Source organism: Xiphophorus maculatus, chromosome 2 (assembly GCF_002775205.1).
Source record: "Xiphophorus maculatus strain JP 163 A chromosome 2, X_maculatus-5.0-male, whole genome shotgun sequence".
Taxonomy (NCBI): domain Eukaryota; kingdom Metazoa; phylum Chordata; class Actinopteri; order Cyprinodontiformes; family Poeciliidae; genus Xiphophorus; species Xiphophorus maculatus.
Window position 1 is genome coordinate 23,818,138 of NC_036444.1, and position 19,240 is coordinate 23,837,377.

General features: G+C 38.2%; 1 protein-coding gene across 3 annotated transcripts in view; it reads left to right on the forward strand.

Moving 5' to 3' along the window:
• The first annotated feature begins 1,792 nt into the window (after window positions 1-1,792).
• The window catches only part of peak1 (pseudopodium enriched atypical kinase 1), a 94,763-nt gene continuing 77,315 nt past the window's right edge, over window positions 1,793-19,240 (forward strand). For 2 of the 3 annotated variants that reach the window (XM_023347374.1, XM_005800684.3), the window contains exon 1: window positions 1,793-2,008. The gene's annotated coding sequence lies outside the window, so the exon portion shown is untranslated. The other variant, XM_023347376.1, reaches the window with a different exon arrangement.

The window sequence follows — 19,240 nt, forward strand, 5'->3', positions numbered from 1 at the left end:
TCAAGAAACTAGCATGTTAGCTATGGATTTTTTGTTGTTGTCGTTTTTTACCCTTTTGCTGCATAATCAGCAGAAAGTAAGTCAACAATGTGAATATAATTGTTGAAACCACCTCCGAAACCAAAGCACAGTTGAACAGTCGTACAAATACACACATTACGTTACGGTCACGGCCGCATGTCCTGTCTTGACAGGATTCATTTATTGTGGAGAAAGTTATATTGGTGAGAAAACATTACTATCTAAAAACATTTCTTGAAATGAGACAAATTTCTTCTTGTTCGAAATCTTTATTGAAGTTCAAAACAAAAGAAGGTACACATTGTACAACAGCTGAAAATCTGCAGAATTTAACTTACACAATAACATACGAAATTAATAACTGCTTGCTTTGTGGTTATGTCCAGAGCAGGCCACAGTCATCAATTTAGGTGAAGTCAGTTGGCGTATGAAAGAAAATTATGTAATATCTCATGATGAGCAGTAGCCCAGTTTGTTTTGTTTTGGCGCAACATGGGGGGATGGTGAACTCGGATGACCTAAAAAATAATCTTTAATATTTCAGAAACCAAAGCTGCACAAACGTCCGTTTTAACGGCACAAACCTGCACTAACGAAGCACTAACGAAGTAGCCTAGTTTGGTTCGTTTTGGCGCAACATGGGGGGATGGTGACGTCATCGGCCAAAATTATAACTTTTAATATTTCAGAAACCAAAGCTGCACAAACGTCCGTTTTAACTGCACAAACCTGCACTAACGAAGCACTAACGAAGTAGCCTAGTTTGGTTCGTTTTGGCGCAACATGGGGGGATGGTGACGTCATCGGCCAAAATTATAACTTTTAATATCTCGAAAACGAAAGCTGCACAAACGAAAATTTTAACTGCACAAACCTGCACAAACGGAGCACTAACGAAGTAGCCTAGTTTGGTTTGTTTTGGAGCAACATGGGGGGATGGTGAACTCTGGATGACCTAAAATATAATTTTTAATATCTCGAAAACGAAAGCTGCACAAACGAAAATTTTAACGGCACAAACCTGCACAAACGAAGCACTAACGAAGTAGCCTAGTTTGGTGTGTTTCGGAGCAACATGGGGGGATGGTGAACTCGGATGACCTAAAAAATAATCTTTAATATTTCAGAAACCAAAGCTGCACAAACGTCCGTTTTAACTGCACAAACCTGCACTAACGAAGCACTAACGAAGTAGCCTAGTTTGGTTCGTTTTGGCGCAACATGGGGGGATGGTGACGTCATCGGCCAAAATTATAACTTTTAATATTTCAGAAACCAAAGCTGCACAAACGTCCGTTTTAACTGCACAAACCTGCACTAACGAAGCACTAACGAAGTAGCCTAGTTTGGTTCGTTTTGGCGCAACATGGGGGGATGGTGACGTCATCGGCCAAAATTATAACTTTTAATATCTCGAAAACGAAAGCTGCACAAACGAAAATTTTAACTGCACAAACCTGCACAAACGGAGCACTAACGAAGTAGCCTAGTTTGGTTTGTTTTGGAGCAACATGGGGGGATGGTGAACTCTGGATGACCTAAAATATAATTTTTAATATCTCGAAAACGAAAGCTGCACAAACGAAAATTTTAACGGCACAAACCTGCACTAACGGAGCACTAACCACTCAGACTATTTGCTGAATTTTTTGAGGTGGGTGGGGTGTCAGCTTCACTCAGCTTTTGAAGCCAGTTCGGCGTCACTTTGAAACTGCGCGTGCACGCCTCCTTCTGGCTGGCCCAATCTCTCCGCTGCGCGCGCTCCCGCATCACCTCGGTGGAAGCTAGAAAAAAGAAAAAAGAAACCGCTGCGGCTGTTGCAGGAGCCACGCAGGGCGAACCCACGGACTCCAGCTGGAGTTCAGCCGCTCACTCGCGGGTTTCTTAGGGGTGTTTTTGTGCGGGGACGTCACGGCTCGTCAGGACCCGGATTTATTTATTATGACCAAGTAGTGGGAGCGGTGGCGACGAGGAGGCGCGAGGCGAGGTAAGGAAAAGTTAGCCCGGGCTTTCCTTTTCTCTCTCACTGAAAGTGTCTCGGTCACAAAGTCTGGCCAGTTTTTTTTATTTATTTATTACGGACGCAAGTTCCAGCTCGTACAGCTGAGGGGGAGCCGCGTGTTTCCGAGCGGCTCCGCGTCTCTAACGTCAAGCTGCTCGGGGTTTCCGACACTCAGGGATGCGAGAAGTTTTTAGCCAGTCCGGTTTTTACCCGACTGCGACGTTTAGCTGCTGCTGCTGCTGTCAGGAGTTTCAGTAAGTAAGGCTAAATACTGAGGGGCTCGGTTCGAGAACACCGGGTTAGGTAAAGAGCTAACACCAAACTCTTGACTGCTCTCTGTTTACTAAATGGGCCGGGCAGAGCTGGAGTTAGTTTTGCCCAAGCTGGGGTCTTTAACGGGGAGTGGTAATGGTTGCATGCCAGCAGGCTCTCCATGCTGTTTTACTGGAGTTCTAGACAGGGAGCCATCGGAACCGACACCTGCCAGGTTAGTATTGGTTTAATCTAGTCATACTTTCATTATTTTCATCCCGTGTTTATTCGTCGTCGTCAGATTTTATGCTACTTCTTTAATTTATCTGAGCTTCTTCATTAATAAATACAACCAGCAGCAACAATGTTGAAGCCAGCTGATCTGGCTGACACCAATTACCTTTGGAGTCTAAACCTGCCGATTCTAATATTGGGTAATCCTGCTTATTTATATTTTTTAAAAATATTTCCTTTAAGGACAAGCCACTTTATTAGTATTTGGGATGAAATGATAGTGGTTTTAATGGTTATATTTTAGGCTGCATGAAATCAGGAAAATATTTAACTGCAACTACTTTACCTCAATTTTCCTGCCACATGTCGATGGTAAAACATCGCGTTTTAACTGCAACATCTTAGCCGCTAAAGACAAACATAATGTGAAGGAGGTTGAGGGGTTTAAGAATATGTCAAGGAAATGTCATGGCTAAGTATTATGTAATTATCTGACACTTTGTATATAAAAACACTCCTTTCCAATTGCAATATTGCCTACACTGATACTGCAATGGCGATTGAGATTTGATATATTGCAGGGTTTCCCCCAGTATATTATAAGCCTGGCGGGCCACCAGGCTTTACTTGTGCCCTCACCAGGCTAAGCAGTGCTTATTTATTTAAGTCTTTTTAAAATGTTTGCATTTTTTAAGACTTTGTAATTGGTGTTCAGGTATTAATCCTCCAATCTTTCAATTTTCAGAAGTAGACAGGATTGGTATTCCCATTTCATTACCTGCTAAGGGCGGGACGTTCTTCAAACCTTTATAATAATAGTAGTTAGGCTTCTCCGATTAAAAGCAGCAGATAGAAAAACCTTTTTGTTCCCACAGCAATCAGGTCCCTAAATCTGAGTTATAATTCCCTTTTTATATACTTCTGAATTTGTGCTTGTATGCTTCGTCTGTTTTTTAACATTGTCAATCCGCTTTTATGTTGTTCTGTATGTTTGAAAATGCCTGGCTGCAAAACAGATTTCCCCCTTTGAGGACTATAAAGGAACTGAACTGAACGGATACTACTACTACCACTCTGTGTATTTTGAAATGTATTCTGATAAAACGAAGATGATACCGATAACCATCATGAATTTGCACACAATAGCCTTGACACAAAACATTTATTTCGTCACGTGCCTAACTACTAATAACCCATGATGCTTGACTTCCATAGCAATTTTTTAACCTGCAAGCCAAAATGTCTCTCACAGAGCAAACACAAATTTAAATTTTGGGAACTACCAACTTTAACATCTCGAATGGGACAATTATAATCATATATTCACCTTGTAAAATATTGCAAGCATGTCTTGACGTTGACTACTGGCATGTTTTGCTGCTTCGTCAAATCCATGATGAATGGACGACGAATAGATGGAGAATCGAGTTAAACATATAATTTAATTCAATATTGATCAGGTATTTTCAGTGCTTTTTAGTTGTTGAAATCCCACAGCTTACCAGTAGCTGTGGTAAGCTGGCATCGTGGGATGAGAAAATGTTCAGGGATGGAAAGACTGTCTTGTCATGCAAAACCAAGTTTCCTGTTATTCTTTAAACCTGAAGTCATACCCTCATTGCGTGGCAAGGATTTTTCTCTGTGGACTTCTTGTTAGAATAGTGGAAGGAGCTAACATACAGAGTTTTCACCACGTTCGTCCTCATTTCTCCTCTGTCTTTAACTGATGTAATAATTCACCAATCATGGAAATAATCCAGTTTCACTTTGTGTGGGAAATCATCACCCTTTAGCTTTGTGACGATTGAAGCAGAGGAAAATGAAGAAATGTAGTTAAACTCCAGATCAGTTCTAAAAAAAAAAAAAAAGGCTCAACAAATGGAAGCAAGGTGTTCTTCAGTAATATTTGTTTTCCAAGAAGTTTCAGACATCATTAATCCTACAACAGCAAGAACAAGGTGGAGAACTCATAATTTAAAAGAAATGATGCTCGAAGTTTTAAATAGTCTGCCACTGATAGTGTGTGATGGATGCCCTATCAACCTGGGCGTCCATCACAGGTTGATAGGAACACATCTAATGAGAGAAGAGAAACTACCCCTGACTGAAGTCCAAGTGTCCACTGTGTTTTTATACACTTCAGTGTGACCTATACAGTGTGCAATAATGGCAAGAAATCATGTCGATGAAGCACTGATTTGCTCTGGGCAACTACAGAGAGCCTGTTCATATGTCTTTAAATATGATTTTGAATAAGCTCAAAAAATGCATCAAGGTACATCCTGGTAGTTTCTGCATTCATATGCTGAAAATGGTGCCATATAAAATATATATATATATATTTTTTTTTAAGTCTGGATCTGCCAATCACTAATCAGTCAATTAAATGAAATTTCAAATTTATGAACTGTACATTTGCAGATTCCTTCTAAATAGAAACCAAGACCAAGGTAATAAAGCAGGCTATACCATTTCATTATTCTATGTTTACCTAAAAAAAAGAAGATGGAGGATGAATGATTTTCAAATTAATGTAAGAAACTTTAGCAAATTTGAAGCTGTAAAAATTAACATTCAAATGAAATCGCAAACCTTTTGATGGAGCCTGTCTTTCTCTCCGATAACCATGAAGTTGCAGCTTCTGTTGCTTGTTTTTTTGTTTTTTTTAAGTATTCTGGCTCAAGTAAAACGTTCATTAGTACTAAGTGTCACAAGTACAGGTCACTGAAAGTTTAAGTACATCAGCGCCCCGAGCCTCGGCTCATTCAAAGCACCCTGTGTGCTCATGATAAATGAGCTCTCCTTTTGTTTGTTCGTGTCGGCCTGTAGTGTTCAGTTCTTGTTTTTACTTTCTGGCAAGTGGACGGAGACAGTAGCTGTTAGGTCTCTGTCAGCAATACTGCTTCACCTGCGCTCGGAAAAAGACTTTAGTGGGGTTTGCAGCAAATCCGGGTTTGCCTCATGGTAATTGTCCTCTGAATGCTCGTCCCGGGAGCCTTGTGGGCCAAATATTTGTTGGAGAGTTTCCTACATCTCTGAGTGGGGAACATACCTTTCATTCTTGTGGTGAGCAACAGGAAGATTGTGTTTTGTGGTTATCTGGGTGTTTGTTGTAAACAGAACAGTTATGGCCTCTTTTTGTTTAGGTGCATTGCTTTGTTTTTTATTTTTTACCATGAAATTTGACAGGAAGAGATTGTCTGTTGAAACAGAACATTTCAGGACATTTTGTATTTCCTGAATTTGTAATTCACCTTTCCAGGTTGTCCGTGGATCCTAGAAAAGCCTGAGAAAGTCTTAAATTCATGGATCTAAAATTAAGGCCTCAAAATATCTTAAAAGAATAGCAAAAGGTATTTTGGCCTTAAATATGTTAAACACAGGTCTTAAATTTAGTTTTGGCAGGACTACTTAATCGTATATTGTATGTAATCTTTTTCTCGCCAGACTTTTCTATCAGGCAAATGTTTGAGCCACATGCAGACATCTTTGTGACTCATTGCTAACATACCCTTGCCAAGCTAGCTATGTTAGTTAACCTTGACAAATGCAAAAGAAGCTATTTAGCTTAAGTGCAAATGTATTGCCAGCTGGCTGGACGAAGTTTATGCATTTCTATGAGGAATGTACGAAAAATGTTTAAAAAAGGTTTTTGTTTTTTTTTTGGTCTAGAAAAAAAAGCAAAGGTCTTAAAAAGTCTTAAATTTCAGTTGCTAAAACCTGCAGAAATCATGCATTCAGTTGGGCACTCCAAAGCCTATCACTTAGGGTTTAGGTTTTCTTGTGGCAGTGATGTTGATGTTGAGATGGAGTAGAAGAACATAGAAATGTTCAACATTCGGTCCTTCAAGACGTAAAAAGAAAATCATCAACCAGTTAGCTCAACAATGCTTTTTATATAAGAGAACATTTTTGCCCGTTTTCAGCAAAACGCATATTCCAACTCTTTTAATTTTTAATTACTTGACAAAACACTGATGATGTGACAACTAAATGGTGCACCCAAGAGTCTAATTTGAATGGACTGATTCGACATTTTTTGTAATTTATTTCGGTTAAGAGCACACTAATCAGCTTGAACCAGTCACTTATGAATAACATTTCAAACAAGAGACCTCTTCTCTGACTGCTTTACTAAAAATTTACAAAACATTCTTTTCGAATTCTCTTAATTACTGTATCTTGAGCTAACGAGCTGCACAGCATGTACAAACTGCATTATTTATCTAAAGTGGCATGAAAGTACCGAATTCTCTCAGTTGTTATTGTTTATTTTATTAATTCATTTCAGTTTCAGAGTCTATTTAATTGCATCTCAGCATGAAGCTCAGGGTCTTTTTGTGTGATAGTGGATTAATTTGATGTGTGACCAGCTGCAGAGGTTTTCCCATATGGTGTGAAACTCAGTTAGATTTTCCTTTATTTAGTTTTGTTTATTGAAATAGTTTTTACTAGCAAAAGAATAACTCCAAAGCACTTTAGTTTGTCACTTTTCCTTGTCGAAACATGGTCACTAAAATAAATCACTCCTTTGGACAAAATATCTTATGCAAACAAAGTTTTTTATTTATTTATTTGCCCACAGTGAGAATCTGAAAGTGGTGGGATGGTTGTGCAAAACAGGAAAAAAAAACATTTATCACTGTTGCAGATACAGGAGCCTTCCTGACCCTTTTTTTTTTTTTTTTTACCCCTCCAGGGGGTCTTTTTTGTGGGCTCTAGTGTCCCTTAAGTGACAGTGGGCTGACAGGGAAGAAGAGGGGGGAAGACATGCGGCAAATGTCGTCGGGTCCGGGAGTCGAACCCGCGACGAGGACTCAAGGCCTCCAAATACGGGTCGCGCTAACCGCTACGCCACCACGGCACGCCCTCCTGACCCTTTTAAGTTGTTCTCAGATATTATGTTAGCATGTAGCATTAGCGCAGCTAGCATGTGGCATCCTTCAGCATGTCTTTCCTTGTTGAAGATTGGCTGGAAGAAATGCAACAAGTTAGGCAAATGTTAATGAGTTTATATATTATTGATTTTGATGCAAATTAGTATCTTTAAATAATTCATTTTTCTAGCATTTATCATATCTAGATATCTATCATTTAGAAAACCCTCAAGATGCATTCACTGCATGAGTTTCATATTTCTGCAAACAGTTTGTTGTCCTAGATGTGTAGATTTTACCGTCTTTTTTTCTGAGTAGTTTTCTCACCACCCAATGTTTCAAAGCAACAATTATTGGGCTGTGATTTGCAAAATGCATGAGAAAGATCAAATAATTCTGTGTATCAGTTATTTGTTGGGCCATTATCTGCTTACATTACAACAGTAATAGCAGTCTGTTTATCTTTTTCATCTGACGTCATTCTGCTTTAATGCAAGAAGTATAAAAAAGCCGTGGCTGATATTAGATTTCAGAGCATGAGCTGCACTGCACACTCTTCAGTAGAAAGTGATCCCTCTCTCACAGCGGCATCCCAAACAAATTTTCTGTAAAATGTCAGATACCAAGCCTCAATGTGACGTTCACATTACCATGCAGACTAAACATGTTGGCTGCAGTGGTGGTTTTTTCTTTAAATCAATTCCATGTTTATTCTTGACATTTCTATAATTCATTACTGCAATACTGGGAGCCACATTTAGTTATTTTTAATATCAACATTTGGAAGATATTACATAATTTCTCTTGATCTCAGTGATTATAATTATTTTTGTTGTAGATTCCATTAACATGAGTGTATTTAAAGACAAACTAAGTTAAAAAGTTAGATTTCTTTTATTTACTCTTTGTTTAACCTAATGTATTAAATGTAACCAACACTGCAAAAAAGAATACCCCAAATCTACTCAATAAAATTAAGACAACACATTACAACCAAATCACTGTGTTTGGAGTTGAGCTAAATTTACGTAATTTATACAAGTTACATTTAGGAATTTAATTTAAGTATATTCAAATAGAATATCTAAATTAGTTCATCATAACTTAAATATAAAATTAAGTTGGGGAAAAAGTACAATCCTTTATATAAATTAATCATAAAAATTCATTTAATTTAACTTAATTTAATGTTATGGGACTTAATGTCCTCCAACTGCAACAAAGGAGCACTTTCACAGAAAGAGCTTTTCACTTAGAAACTGGATAAATGTATCAACATAAATTAAAATGAAATAAAGCAAAATTATTTTGTTTTATTTCACTAGAACCAGTAGATTTTGTTGTTTAGGAATATCGGTCTTGACCCTAAAACTGGATTAGACAGTTTTAATTAAGATTTAAATGAACAACTGCCACAAAGTTAAAAAGGTAATTACATTAATTATATTTTACTTAATGTATTAGTTGAAATCTGTTTGATCACAGGCTCATTTTTTACAGCGCAGCACCTAAAGTCAGATTAAGATTACATCAGAAATCTTTTGTGGGATTAAAGTAATCTTAATATGTGTTGAAGTTTTAAAATATAAAAGCACTTCACCCAAAGAACAGATTGGTGGTAGCACCATGATATGGGGTTACTTTTCTTCAGACGGAATAAAATGTTTTGTAGGTGGATAAAATCATAAACACTAGTTCAACAGTGATTTAAAGGATACAGCCACATTAATTATTTAATACCAGAAAAATTAAAGTTTTCTAACAGCCTAGTCAAATCCATCTGTTTTGGGGTGTTGACAGACTAAATGCTGGAATTGAACTAAAAAGCGTTTCAACAAAGTATTAGCTTAAGGGGATCCAACCCTGTACAATTTGGTTGTTGCCGCTCGTTTAATTTTTACATTTTCTCCCAAACTATTTGTTTTCATGTTGAATCGTACACATGAGAGGTAGATAAAACTTTAAAATGATTCATCAAGGTAGGATATGAGGCATTTTAAAGGAGCTGTTGAGAACTTTTAAGCAAAACATGAAAAACTGTTTAAAGAAAAAGAATAAAAACTTGTTGGAATCCAAACCAGGTTTTACATATTTACATGACTGACTGAGAGATTTCGACTCTACAAGCTCAGTTTTTCCAAAGGCCAGAGGCTGACTGTAACGTCACGCTCTGTTTACACCAGGGATTTGGTATATTTGTTGCTCTGCAACAAAACAGCCCTCAAACAACTTTAGGTGCTTTTGAAGGTCAGCATGCTTGATAAAGTACAGTTTGGGCTGGAGGCCATCTTTTAAATGAACTCAGTTCTGCTTGCAATCAAGGGAGAGCATCAAGGCAGAGCTATTTTTTGTTGTTTAGGAATATCGGTCTGTCCTTAATTCATGCGGGAAGGTACGTGTCGAGACTTAAGTGAAATGTTTTGTTTTTAGGGAATCAGATTGACTTTTTACATGTACGCACATGACCTGACATGACCGTTCAGGTTCATATTCATCAGATAAACGCAACACTTTCACACCCAGAGCTTTCCGTGTGCATTAATGCCACATTTTATCAACAGAATTAGGGTGAAAGTTCACCTGGCTTTCATAAGTTGGAGTCAATTTGGGAAGTAGGTGTGAAGTGGTAGGTGAACAATGCAGCACCAACATTCCCTTTACATTTGTTGGTGAGCTGAAGCACCGCTGAAGGGAAGAAGCTGTGAGCAAAAAAGGCCGCCTTTTTTACCAGCATTGAGCAAGAGCTGTTTTGTGAAAAGAGCTTCTGTGGTGAGTTGTTGTTCTGGTGGAGGCCAGACAGTTATATGAATGCTATTACTTATTTTGAACAAGCCAAACACTTTGTTTTTGACCAACAAGACATCAGTTGTTATTGATCAGCATCTCATTTCCATCAATTTATTCCTTTAATGGTGTTTCTGATTGCTGTATATTCCCCCTTGCCAATTTATTCATGTCTACAATAGGTCTGGTTGACCTTTATAGGGATTGTTGACTGTGTAAACAGTGATTATTAGGAAAATTAAGGGCTCTGGCGTTGCTGATAAGCCGTTAACTAGGGCCTGACCTTGAAAATGTCAATGTAATAGGCTTGTGGCCGACGTGTTCAGCTCTGGTACCTTAACAATCTTAGGAACCATAAATTAAGTAAACTCAACATTATCTCGGTGGAAACATTTGGCCTGTTATTTCCTTTAGCCATTGTCATAGAACATTGCTCAAACTAGACATTAACCAAATGTTTGTTTAAATTACATGCATTTACATTAGTTGTTCAGTGTTAGGTGTAACGTTTCAGCATGTTTGAATTAATAACTGAGCTGGTGATGCTCTGATTGCTCAGTAAGTGTTAAAGTGAGTTTGTAATTGGTTGACTTTGTTGGTGCAGCGCCTCAAGGACGGTCAGAAGTTAGCTAACAGTGAACATAATAAGAGATGCATCAATGACATATCGACCAAATCAAATAATTTTGAGCTAGATGTGCCTTGGTATGTGAATATTTGGTAATAAACCTGAAAATCCAGTATGTTGGTTGTTGAATCAATCATAAGATCTAACAGAATGTGGTAACAGCAGAAAGAAAACACCGTTAGCCTAGAGCACAGGTGTCAAACTCCAGTCCTCAAGGGCCGCTGTCCTGCAGGTTTTAGATGTGCCACAGGTACAAAACACTAAAATGAAATGGCTTAATTACCTCCTTCTTATGTAGCTCAGTTCTCCAGAGCCTTGCTAATGACCTAATTATTCTATTCAGGTGTGGTGCAGCAGAGGCACATCTAAAAGTTGCAGGGCAGTGGCCCTCCAGGACTGGAGTTTGACACCCCTGGCCTAGAGGTTTCTAAAAAGGAAGTCAGAGGAAGATTAGAAATATACATTTGAAAGGAAACTGTTTTCTTTACACACATCCAAATATTTATCCAGTCATTCAGACTGCAAAAGGGTGAGAGAGAGCAAGACTTTAAGCAGATAACTGGACGGCTTAACAAATTACAGCACACTGTGTGCAAATGCTTTTGATCCTTTTATAAATAATGATAAGAAACCAAAAAATGCTGCTGTTCATAACAATAACATAATCCATATAGAGAAAATAAAATCTAAATTCATTATCGACAGGCCAAAGCTTTACACAAAAAGAGAAAATGTTGCATCTCTATAAATGATTTTTTAATGAGAATACTTAAAGATTTTACATGTGCTTTTCTATTTTTAAACATAGAAGGCAAAACTGTTCAGATGTGAAATGGTGAATTCTACAAGCAAAGTTACCCAGAAAGCCTTTTGGATGAGACTGAACCTAATATTGTTCTCTGTCATTCAAACACCTCTTGATGTGATATGACGTCTAACTACTTCCTGCATTTCAACCCAATGCCAGTTTTGTCTTTTCTCTCAGTTGTGTGTTTCCTGCTTCAATATCTTTAAAAAATAAGCTACTGTTTAAATCACAGTGGTAGGTTATAATCTGAAGCTGCTGCACCCAGTAGTTTAATGATTGGTTTTAAATGCACTGCAGTACTCAACATGAGATAAACTCTCCCTGCCACCATGTTTTGTCCTGTAGAGTTCAAAAAGCAATCTTGAAACAGGAGCCAGCAGTGATGTAAGCCCGTTTTATTGTTGACGTCTTCCAGACCTCTCACCTGTTTCTCTGCTTGTAAAAGGCCCTATTATGCCTCACTAATGTCTACTTAATTGTTGATTGATGTGAACCGTGTCAGTGGGGATCAGCTTTTGCTTTTGGTTATGGAAAAACCTACAGGACCTTTCTATATCAGCAATAAATATGAGGACCTTGGCAGGAATGTCTTCTATATACCCACTTTTCTTTAAATAGACTTTAAAAAACAGAAGTTACTTTTGAAGATTCCTTGTGCTTCAACTTTGCCTTCCAGTCTTGGTATTTTTCCTAAGTATCCTACAAATAGTAGAGGAGTAAGACCAGGATATTGTCAGATTATTAAGTCAGGACAAATGTTTTGTAAAAGACCAGTGACGAGCTTTATTAGCAGATAAAAGGAAATGGTAGGAGCTAGAATCAGCTTTTCTATCCTTGTGCAATGTAAAAAGGAAAGCAATGTTGCTATTCAGAGTTTTGCAATCGTAGCTGGTCTCAGAGCTTGCACAGTTTATTTCCTAGGGCTGCAGAGGAGGATAGGCTCCAAAAAGAGAGTTAACAATCTTTAGAGAGATTGAAATCTGCAGATAAATCGGGTTTAAAGTTTCATTGGCTGCCCAGTGCCTGCAGGCAAAGTGCTACAGTTCTGTGTTGCTAGTGATTCAATCTGAGACTTGATGGACAAAATTGTTGAAAATCTTTAGTTATTTCACAAATCAATGCAAATATTGTTCTCAAAATGTAAGCAACTGTAAAGATAGATTTATTCTTTATCTTTTATTGTTGAATCCCTCTTGGGAACTTGGATAACATTGCACACAAGCTAGTCTTCAGAAGCAGTGTGTATGAACGACTGCAGTTCTATTAATCTGACTGTACAGACTGTTAACATAAAATACATTTTTACTCTAGAGTTGGTTACTAAATTGAAATACTATCAGAAATTCACATTTTTGAAGAAAAGGAGAAATTTGTTTTTTAAATGGTATTTGCAAACAATTTTGGAACTCAACCAGGATATTTTTGTCATCAATACCAATCCAAGTCCTTTAAGGACAGCCAGTAGTCAGTACAATTGTTGGCCAAAATCAATACAGTGTATATTCCTAAAATCTTCGACACTTCAGCATTTTGGCACAGTTGATGTCGTGTAATGACTAGCAAAACTAATGTCACCAATTTTAATATGACTCAATAATAACTTGTCTGTAACACATTTTAGTGCAGGTCCTTGTCTAGACAAAACTTAAAGAAGAACGTGATCCCTCTCTTCATAAACTTAACATTTAATGACTAGTGTTTCAGGTGCTCTCCTACAAACTCCAGATACCCATCGCATTGAAAAACGTCTTGATTGGGAACCTGATTTTGGGATCCAGTCAGGACACGTGTAGTTTTTGGTGTCTAAGACAATTAAAGCAGTTTTTATGTTAACAGGCTTTCTTCATATAAAATGAAATATCCGTTAAGGTGTTTAGCTACAGCTATATGCATCCGATCCCAACTAGCTTGTTACGAGAGGACAGTTACTATTCCAATGGGTAAATTCGCATTTTAATCAGAGACAATGTTGGCAGCGGTCAGCCTCATTGGCAGCTGCTCTGCCCAATTTGCTCCGACTGTTGAACCCTGTGAAATTGAGAACAGTGTTAGTAAACTAAGGTGGCTGGAATTTTTCTTTCCTGCCTTTGTCTAAAGTCTTTATGTTTTATGTCTTGTTTTGATTCAAAGTAGCCCATGATTTATTGATTTATTGATTTATTTTTTACTCTCTTTTTTTGCATTCAAAGATAATGTTCAATTGCCAGACCTGTAAAAAAACCTGAGTCTTTGAAAGCCTTTTTTTAAATGCACAAAGATGTCTAACCCTAATAGGATTATTATTAAACTCAAAAAAGGACATCAGAAGGTTTGAAATGGGTCAATGAATTTATTGACTGAAAATGGTGGCAGTGCTTAAAGTATAATGTTTTATTTTATTTTACTCTTTTAAACATTTAACCTGTTGAACCCAGAATAAAGCCGCTTGAATTTGGCTGATTCCGTTCTCTGGCCTAGTGATTGGTACATTTCAACAACATTGTTACTTTAACTTGCATACCAACATTTCTGAATATATCCATTTGAGTGTATTGTTTTGCTTCACTAAATTAAAAAAAATGTGTCTGAGGCTAAAACCTTCAGAGATGGATGAGTCTGCTAAGTTACTACCACAATGGATTGGAGGGTGTGGTAAACCTATGATTGCGTTCTCTAATATTGCAAACGCAATAAACCTTCATGTTTTATAATCTTTCAACCAGCTCATCATGACTCATAACATTCCATCTCAAAGTTGAATTCACAGAGATTCTGGTTTTTATGTCTTACTATGATGACAACCTCTCCTATCCATTATTGTGTTGGTTTGACGCTCAGCAGTTCAAGGTGGTATGGACGTTACGCAATATTCGCGGGGAAAACACCTCGCGGCGTTCGCCACCTCAACACTTGTAAATAAAAACCAGAGCCTGACCTCTTCTGACACAGCAAGTCCATTTTCCAGAAATAAATCCTGCCAGTGGCATTCGAATTAAACCTGCACACTCACTCCATTTTCAAGCCAGCCAGCTGAGCGAGAGCGCATCTCCAATTACCTAACTCATAGTCCATCCTTTCACTCTCATGTCATTCTACACGCACACACAGATCAGAGCTCGTCTTAACTCCGTGACTCCCCCCATCCATCTGCTTGTTTTGGTGGTACCTTTTTTTGTTTCTTGATCGAACGAAAACAGTACTGGTACAAAAACAAACCCAGACCCTGGCACCGGCATTCGGGCTCATACCAAAGCTGCATCAGTTCTGCAATGGGAGTGTGACGTATCTGTCTGAGAATGGTGAGAAAGGAGTGAACACATGCCCATCCTTATTTGGATGAGAATAACTGGTTTGTGGATTTTCTGTTTGCTTTGTGTATGACTGTGATAACCAGTGGCTGAGCTGGCCAGACACTGGCATCCAGACACGAGGTTTGAGCCATGAAGGAAAGAGGAACGAGGAGCCAGAGGAATGTGACGGGGTCTCTGATTCACAGAACTGTTGAGTGACAGCAACAGGGGCAGCACTCAAACTAGCCAGCAAGCTTACTGCTGGTAAACAAGCTCTGCTATTCAGTTCATCTTCTGTGTGAATTCACAACTGGGCTGAGATCAAAGTTAAAATCTGATGTTCCTGTTTTTTTATTTTTTTTCGCTCTTGCATTGAGGAGGAGATCAGCTTGAGCTATTTTTGCTGATGAGTAAATACAATTTAAATAAATACAGAACTAATTCATGCACATATTTATGTTGGCATGCATATTTCTGCCTTGTGCCAGCATATGTGTCTCTGGGCCGATGTTCCAGTACAGCACCTGCATTGACTCGTGATGGTGAAAGGTTCTGTAGACATCACAGGAAACTTTAGCATTTGTGCATTTAAGTAAAAATACAACTTGTAATAATAAAGAACAATAACACCCTGCTTGTTTATTCTAAATGTTTTAGTGGTTTTCTTTATGTGTGATATAAACTGCTCCACCTCAAAATTTCACAATGGGGATATAAAGTCACTGCAGAAATGGTAATCTATATATTCAGCAGTCAGTCAGCCATGGCTCCTATTAAAGAACGGTTGGACAAATGCAGACAAATCTCATTTTACTTTCTTGTATCCAGCACTACTTCTATTTTCCATTTATAAATTCATCAACCAAGTAAAGTTTTTGATGTCATTTTCTGTTGTATCTATAACTGCAAAGAACAGGTTTTTCTTATAATCCTTGGAACAAAAAAAATATCATTTGTCAATGGTGTTTTCACACGTCCAGTAGACTTGGTTCAATTGGGGACCAAAATTTGTTCCACTTTTTGCTGGTGCGGTTCACTTTCACACTGTACTGTGTCAAACAATCCAAACCCTTTGAACAACCTGTTTCCCCCCTTCACTGTGGTGACGCTGCACCAAGAACTACTGAAGGAAATTACACCAAAACCTCCAAAGAAGACATGAACGCAATTTCCTTAACAAAAGTTAAACAACAATGCAGAAGGGTCAGATTTTAGCAGGTGTAGGATTTCTCTTTTGTCTTTGGTAAAAGACTATAAGCCATTTTCCCCGTTAGTGCTAGACTCTTGCATTTATAATTACCCAGAATGCCCTGCGCTTTAGTTTGCTTCCTACTTTTGGAGCGACCACCGCTTTCATGCATTCGAACTGTGCCAGAGTTTACCTGCCTGTGACGACATCTAGGTTGTTAGGCAGGCCAGAGTTTGTTTTTTGCTCTGCATCAGAGTTTGATTGGTCATATCTACCCAAAGAAAACGAACTTTCTAGGCAAACAAACAAGAGTTTGAGTAAAGTGGACCTAATAGGGCTGGCACAAATACCACATAATCATCACAAGTTGGACCGAAGAGGACCAAAGAAAAATGAAAATCACTAGTCACTAGGAAAAGCTCAAACTGTGCGTCCCCAATCTATACCCCTCTGACATTCACAAACCCTTACTATTTAACAAAGTTTTCACTTTGCACACACCGCAGTTACTGGCAATAACATCTCAGCCAGTTGAGCAGCACATGTTAATATACTGTTATTGCATCAGCAAGAATTTGACTTGGAAAAGAGGTTACACATCTTGATGAGAGTAGCATTCTTCAAAAGACAGCATTGGTTAAGTAGGTTTATTACTTAGATACTGAGATGGTAGGACCAACACAGACTAACTTAAACTGTAGCTTTTGATCAATAATTAGACCATATGCTTTGCTTTACATTGAAAAAAACCCTGGACATGATTCAAGGCAACACAAAGCAAAAGGAAGAGACCATGTTTTTTCTATATTGTTTTTTCTATGATACACCAACACAAATGCCATATTTGTGAAGAGGAAAAAAAAATAAAGATGTGGTTGGAACTGGATAAAATGTTAATTTCAGTTTCTTGCAAGGGTATTTATGCAAGTTAAAACTTTTTAAGTGCTTATGTGGGCTGCTATGTTTGTGCTGAGCATTCCTTTACAGCACAGATTTCAAAGAGACATCTTGTTGGTTTTCATCCCGACACAGTTTCTCTGTTTACTTAAAAAAAGTGCCGCAGTCCTCGGTTACTTTTGTACCGGCTGGCGTTACTGGAGCTCAGCGAGTTTGCTGACCTGCAATTAGTGCCGACCATAAACAACCAGAACCCCAGTGAGCGGTGCCACGGGTGGCTGCCCTCACCACGACAATCTGGAGTTTCCCTTTTGTCCTCAAATGCGTCAGATGTAGAGCCAGCTGCCCACCCCGAGGTTCCAACTGTGCGCCTACTGAGACGACTGAAAGAAAGTTGTGGAGGCGGTCGCGAAGTATGGAGGGAGAAAATGTATAAATACCACTGGGGGGAAGCAATACGTTGCAACACCTGTGGCTTTAAAGAGGTCTTAGCATGTCACACTTCCCTTTTGTTTATCAGTTTTAAATATAGTGCCTGATGTCATGTGAAAGTGATGCAAAACCTTGCCTCTATGATTAAATCCAATACTTTGTCCACTCTGGTTTCAGATACATTGTTATGACATTGTTAATGTGCTACTTGACCTCACTCCCCTTTATTGGACATTTTATGTTCTTTCTTTCACAATGATTGCAGCAATTCAGTCACTTGCCAGATTCTGCTTGCCAGATATTTCACTTGTGATGTAATCTTTAGGAAAATAGTCACTTGCTTATGCTGTCATTGGCTTGGAATGGAGGCATTATATGTATTTCTTTTCCAGATTATCAGCAAATGGCTGCGGGGTTTGGTTTATCAGTTTCCAAATGTGTTGGGAACAAAATATTGGCCTAAAGCCACTGTGGGTCAGCTAGCTGCCCATGCTGTGGCTTCCTGTATCATTTAGATGAAATGGTAATAAAAGAGTGTTTTCACACCTGATAGACGTGGTTCTATTGGGGACCAAAGTTGCAGCATTTGTTCCATTTTCAGGTGGTGTGGTTCACTTTCAAATTGCACTGTGTCAAACAAACCTAGTGTTAAAAACTCTGTACACCTCCTCGCCAGTGGTGGCGGTGCACAAAAAAACCACTGAAGGAAACGACATGAAAACCTCTGAAGAAGACATGAGCACAACTTCCGTCTTCATGACATGTAAAGAAAAATGGAGTGGTGTCAGATTTTAGCAGTTGTGGGATTTCTCTTTTACCTTTGATAAAAGATCATTAGTTATTTTTCCCACTAGCATAAAAATAAATAAGACTTGTGCTTTTGTTTTGGTTGTATTTATCCAGAATGCCCTGCACTATAGTTCACTTCCTGCTTTTGGAGAGGTACACTATCTCCAAAAGCAGATAGTGGTTCACATATGCATTTGAACCGTGTCAGAGTTCACTTCAGTCAAACAGTGATCTACGTTTTTAGGCGGACCAGAGTTTGCTTTTTTGGTCCTCATCAGAGTTTGATTGCACATTCACAACCTAACGAACCGGACTTTCTAGACAAATAGGCTAGAGTTAGATTAAAGGGGATTGTGAATACACCCTCCACACATACCTCAGTTTGACAAACATATGTGCATTTAAACCAGTTCAATCTTCAAGGCAATTCTGCTTATTGCTCTCACAGTAATGAAATTTGAAGATGTAGAAAATTGGCCTAAAGAAATAATGTTGCTCCTTTCGGAGGACAGGTGATTCCATATATTTTCATGAGAAAGAATACAGCGTTCCTGCACTCTCAAAATAATTGGAAATTGATTTGGACTTTTATTTAGGTTTGGAGTAGCATGGAACAAAGAAAAAAATATATAAATACACACAGAAAAATATTTCTATTTAATCCCTGTCCCATTAACTAAATGTTGAATCCATCCATCTGGTATTTGAACATTTTTGAAGGTTCAGATTAAAATTCTGTTATTGCTGTTGAAATGTAAGTAGTCAAAAGAAACTTTTGTATTAAGAAAGGAGTAATTGAATTTAGAACCTGAGAACAACAAACAGCATGGCGTTAAACACCTTTAAATCCAATTTCTTTGCCTTGGCCTGTCTAGTATGACGAGAATCTCTGAAACTTTTCTGTTTCCCAGTCAAATCCTGTAATATCACAAGTGGTTTCAGGGGTTAGCGTAATGCAAAGTCTTTGATCCAGGTAGTGTTGAGCTTGGCATGTGTTTTTTTTTCTTCCTTCTTCTCATGGGGATCTCAGTATTTGCTTCAGTTTAACATCAAATGCC